The sequence below is a fragment of the Aythya ferina genome (genome assembly GCF_964211825.1).
Source record: "Aythya ferina genome assembly, chromosome: 4".
Taxonomy (NCBI): domain Eukaryota; kingdom Metazoa; phylum Chordata; class Aves; order Anseriformes; family Anatidae; genus Aythya; species Aythya ferina.
The window spans coordinates 32,526,671-32,532,670 of record NC_140300.1 but is presented as its reverse complement, the minus strand read 5'-3'; positions in this window follow the sequence as shown (position 1 = coordinate 32,532,670).

The following is a 6,000-nucleotide window of genomic DNA, read 5'->3' as shown; positions in this document are numbered from 1 at the left end:
TATGAAAACTGTTTTAACTCTTCCCAGATAAGTCATATTTATCCAGATGTCCACTGTTCTTTATTATAGTTTCCACCTATTTGTTTTGTGTAGATATTGGACTGACAGGCTTGTTTTCTGAACGTCTCTTGTAACATTTTTGTTAAAAAATGATGCTCTGTAGTCTCAGGTAACAAGGCACTTTTAAGTAAGAGTCATCTGTTGCAGCTTCAAATTCCTTTAAAACTCTGTGTGATCTCAGTGACTATTTCAATTTTTTTGCTTACAATCACCTACAGACACTGGTCCATATAGATTCTCATGATAATAATCATGTAAGATTCTGAACAGTTTTACTATCAGTGGATTTACCTAAAATCTAATGTATATCAACCAGTTCTGTCTTCTGGCTTCAGAAGACATTCCAGCAACATGAAAAGAAATAAGACGTATGCTACGTTTCCTTCCGCAATAAAAGAAAAGCCATCATTTCAGCTACAGTTTCCTACAAAAGTACCCTAGGTCTGTGGATTCTTTAAAAATGCAAACCTTTCCACCCATTCCTTAGTAATGAGAAATAGAGAGAGGGAAAGAGGATATCATGATCTCTAATTTATAGGCAGCATTTTAGTGCTGTAAATACCTGAATGGTAAGGTTTTCTCCTTTTTAACTTTTCATTCTTTTCTTATCTGATTTTTTTTCCACATAAAATCAATACAGGCTAGTTCCCTAAAAATGTCCATTTTAACAACTTACGAGATTCTAACTGTATCATCTGTAAACAATTTAATAAACTACACAATTTATTGTAGTATGTGATTTTAGCCAAATGAGAGAAACAGCAGGGGAAAGGAAAGGAAAGGAAAGGAAAGGAAAGGAAAGGAAAGGAAAGGAAAGGAAAGGAAAGGAAAGGAAAGGAAAGGAAAGGAAAGGAAAGGAAAGGAGAGGAGAGGAGAGGAGAGGAGAGGAGAGGAGAGGAGAGGAGAGGAGAGGAGAGGAGAGGAGAGGAGAGGAGAGGAGAGGAGAGGAGAGGAGAGGAGAGGAGAGGAGAGGAGAGGAGAGGAGAGGAGAGGAGAGGAGAGGAGAGGAGAGGAGAGGAGAGGAGAGGAGAGGAGAGGAGAGGAGAGGAGAGGAGAGGAGAGGAGAGGAAAACATTGTCAGTGCTTTTTGTTTTGTTTGTTTCTTAATTACACAGGGAAAAAAATACACTTGTAAATACATAGTTTAATGGAACAAAAAAAGATAAAATCACAGTCATACCACTTGAGAAAACAGTCTCTTCCAAAATTAATTGAAAATGGCCTCATCTAACAGATCCCTTCAAATGAGATTTTAAAATAAAGTGGTTTCTGCAAACTAAGCGTAGTGTAAGGCAATGCAGTCTACGTTATTATCCTGAATCACTGCCTAATAACATTTCTTGTTTAGTAGTAATACAATTAAGTAGTTGTGTAAAATAAAAGCAAATTTTGAATGCAAAGATAAATTCCATTTTCCCCAAACTTTGTAGAAGTAGAAAAAATATTCTTCTTAATTCCTGGGCTTAATTTTTATTCTCCTGACTTCAGAAGCAACAAGAAACAGAGCCACATGGAAAGGATTTAATTTTTAGAAAAAGATTTAAATGATGGACAAAGTGAATGAAATATGTTGACGGAAGGTTTAAGCTGCACAGTGCCAGCAAACTTTCATTAAAGCTGATTGCTCCTCATTTTCCCCCCATCAAGTTTCTCTTGTCCTACAAGAAAATATAATAGAATCCAGATGTTTGATGGCATGAGGAACTTAGCTGTGCACTGCAAGCTAAACAGGCTTTGCTGACTGAAAGTACAGACGTGTAAAGGTACAGTAAAACAGCAATACCAAGTTCTCTTAGTGAGGAGAAAAGAAATAAAAGCTAAAACAATGACATACTTATTGGATACCTTTAAGGCCAGACTGGAAAGCCATGCCCATGTTCATAAGAGGCCTGAGCATTTTCTCATTGGTAAAGGTAAAGGCTTCAAGTTTTAATCCCTAATGTGGATTATTAGGCTAGATATTGTGTAGGGTTGGAATTTCACAACTATTCCTTTTTTTGTTTGTTTGTTTGTTTGTTTGTTTGTTTCCCCAACTTCAAGAATGGCAAATGAACTACAGTGGAAGAAGCAGAGAAATGTCCTGAATCTGACTCTCATGTGAAAAAACACTTTCTCAGAAACATCAAATAAATGTGACGATGATTTAAAACCTGAGATAATTCTTCTTCTAAACTGAAGTGCACAGGGTTGCACTGTCACTTTCTGAAAAGCTGTAAGTCTGCAATCTGCCAAGTGTAAGGGGCAATGCTGAAAAGTTCTTAGCCACACTTTCCTCAAAGGCAGAGAAGTAATTTGTTATTGTTCTGTGCTGGAAACAAATTACCTCAACTCCACACCAGCTCAGCTAAGGTTAACAAAGTTTTAGATACTGAGGAAGGGTCAAACCTTTGCCTGTTTATCTTTCCAATACTTCTTTGTTCCCTGTCTTGTTCTTAGTGGAATGACTAATAGTAACTCTAGCCACAAGCAAAAGTTTATTAATGCAGGTAGCACATGCAGAAGAGTAAGAACTCTGTTCCTCTTGGTGGTAGACTTCACCATAGTCACAATCATGCCTTTTGTTATTAAGTTAATGTAAAACTCTGTGAACTGATTGCATATGCAGTTAATGCCAGACATTGTTGAGAGGTATGTTAGATCACACTCGGAGCATTTATATATGGTTTGCTAAGAAGACAATGTAAGTCAACTGAGTTTAGCTGCAGATAGAAAGTTGTCTGTGCAACTACTAGAACGATTTTCTCTAAGCAATTATGTTAGTGGTAGTCATTCTTGTTTGCAATAGTATTATCATTATGGTTTTAGGAGCAATTGTAAAAAATATAAATAAGAATAAATAAACAAATAAATAAAAGCAGCTTGGTCCTCCAAACTAGAAACGAAGGTAATATCCTTGAGTGTTACTGATTGATAACAATTAATAGAAATTCATAGAGAGAGAGCTCCCTTATAACTCTGCATTCCACCATGCCAGGACGCAGATCAGTGAAGATCTGCTTTCTAAGTTTATGTGTAAGTGGCAATATGTCACAGACTCTCTACAGCCTAAGACTGGTCACCATTAAATACAGTGAATAAAAATGTATTGATAGCTTGAGTTTGGAGAACATACCTCTGATGTTTCTTTGGTCTTTGTCCTACCTGTTCCTACCCCAAGCCACTTCCAGATATGCAGAAAGTACATTCCTGAACTGCTGATGGAAGAGAAGCACCAATTCTTGGTTTTATTTTTTCTGGCCTACTAAAGTCTTTTTAGAAGACTTTGGGGCCTCCAGGTGTGTGCACAGGGCCTCACCATGTCCCAGCAGCATGCTAAAATAGGAGCCAGATTTCCTTCCCTACTTTCTCCCACTCACTTGTATTGCCCAGACAATTTGGAAGTACGGGTGGTCTTGAGGCACCCAAAGGGCCTTGGGAAAGGAGCTGTTTAGAAATATATAGAAAGACAAGGATTTCTGAATATACAGAAAAATCATCAAGCAAAATAGCTACAAAGGCCCCTCAAGATTTCATTGTGAGGAAAAAGTAAAACACGTTCACTGCAAGACTTATGAACATGCACAAAATTTCTGCCACCTGAATTCGGCCCTAGTGGTGTATTTGAAATGACGGTTTAACATGGCACTGAAGATTGAAAAGATCTTGAAGATTTAACATCAATCCGATGAATACTCACCTGCATTAAATTTCATTTTCTTTTGAAATTTGTTTCATGTTAGCCTGCATAAAAGTGATTAATTCCCTTTGATTAGTTGCTTCTAAAAAGCACAGTGAATGATTACATGTATTGGTCACGTCTAGCATAAAAACCAACAATTCTTGCATCGCAGTGTAAAGTAGGCATTGTTTTCCACTTGAAAGTCTCACCAGAATGAATTTATCAGTACTAAAAATAAGAATAGGAGAAGCAGAGGAATGATTGTGTTATAACACAGTATGGGCCTCAGGAAATATGGGTTCCATTTTTACACTTGTAAATTTACATTTAAGTGTTGGTCTGGACCTTTAAAATGGGGAAAATACCTAATCCACAGTATAAATTTGAGTAATCTGTTTGAACTTCTGAACATCTCAGTGGGTGATTCGATAACTTGTGTCCTTCTGTAGTACCACATTCTTCCTTCCTTCCTCTGCACAAACTAGGCTGTAAGCCTTGTAAGGCAGTTTCTAACAGGACTTTATAAATACCTTGAAGTATTTTGTTTGGTGTCTGCCCCAGAGAGTCTGATGTTTGTGGTTCAAACTACAGCCTCTAGCAAGAGGACAGTTCATAAAGAGTTGTCACGGCATCAAGTTCCATCTGCATAAGGCTACCAGCATTTCTTTCTCTGTCTCTGGATGGTTATGGTAAGATTTTTACCAGAGAAACAATAACAACAAAGAGGATACAACAAGGACCCTCATGCATGAAATCTTACCCCCATGCAAATAACTGCAATAGATAAAAAGCAATCCTTCATTCCTGGCTATAGGAACAAGAATTCCAGCTCTCTGCTTTGATAACTAACTCCTTGCCTAATGGAGAACATTAGAAAAAAAAATGTCCTCCAAAAACACCTTGATGTTTAACTCCTGCTGATCCTTTCCTGTTGTGCTGCGTCTTCTTGCCAGAAACCAGTTTCCAGACTTCTCAGCTCCGTCTGTCTTTACAAAGGCTTCTGCTTTTGGTGCTAATCTACTGCTTAACTGGTATTGGCATGGATTTGCTGGCTTTCCAGACAACTGCCAGCATCTGCAAGTCCTGGACAACTGTTTTTTGTGTACCCACAGAGCAAATCTGGTATGCATGCTGTGAGACCAAGTGTAATGTAGAATGTTGGTCCTGTCCTTTCTTATTTTATACCAGCTGCATCTCCTATCCCTTTGTTGGATCTATCGTATACAGATAATGTGACAGGTTTATTTTATTCTGATTTTCTTTTATTTAATTCTGAAGTGGGTTTGTTGGTTTATTTTTGGTGACGGGAAAAGAATCAAATAGTTGATATGAGAGGTATCTAAATGTCCCCCAAACAGTATTTTGAAAAATAAATACTCTTGTAAGAAATACTGATACTTATTACAAATGACAGATCATTTTCCTTTACTGCTGTCTAGTACCTATATTTTTTTTCCAATGCTCAGGTAGATGATTTTTTGCTCCTATATTAATATAGGAGAAAAATATAGTGTAAAGCAGAAAGATGGTGAATGTTAGTGTGAATAAACACAAAAGCATTGGCATCTTAGGTGCTTTCCTAGTGATTTTGAAAAGCTGTCTTTCTTATACAGTATATTCATTCAACAGTTATGAAGGTGTCAGTACTAACAAACAGAAATAAACTTAACACAGTTGGTGATACCAACTGAGCAGACAAAGGGAATTACCTAAATTTCTGTAGGCAGTCGATTATATGTAACAAATATGACTTGCTAATAACAGTAGAAATATACCCAGTTTCCTTTTTATGACAGTACACTTATTAGAGTATTCTTTCTAGCAAGACTCCACTAACACATCAGAAATTTTATACGTGGGCAGGAAACAAAATGAAAGCCGATGAAAGTAAAGCTAATTCAGATGCTTTTGAATGTAGAAGTGAAATGTATCTAAGTTTGAGAAATTCCATACATTCATCAGGCAAGCAGGGAGAGGATCACATAACTTTCTGCTGTCCTTTCTCAGGCTGTCACTGATGGCTTAATGTTTATTCATAGTTCTTTATATATCATACATTATTCATTGGATTTTAATGAGAAGTTCTCTGTTTTTATGTTACAGTTTGTTATGTAGCAATTACAGCAGGGTAATCAAGTTTTGAGTTCTTTTCTTTAAGATCTAGTACTGCGATCTTCCTCTTTCATGCATCTTAGACAGCACTAAATTAATTAAAAATTATAATTGAAATTCCCCAACTGAAACATCACAGCAGTTTTCTCAGAACACTGAATCTATCTCCT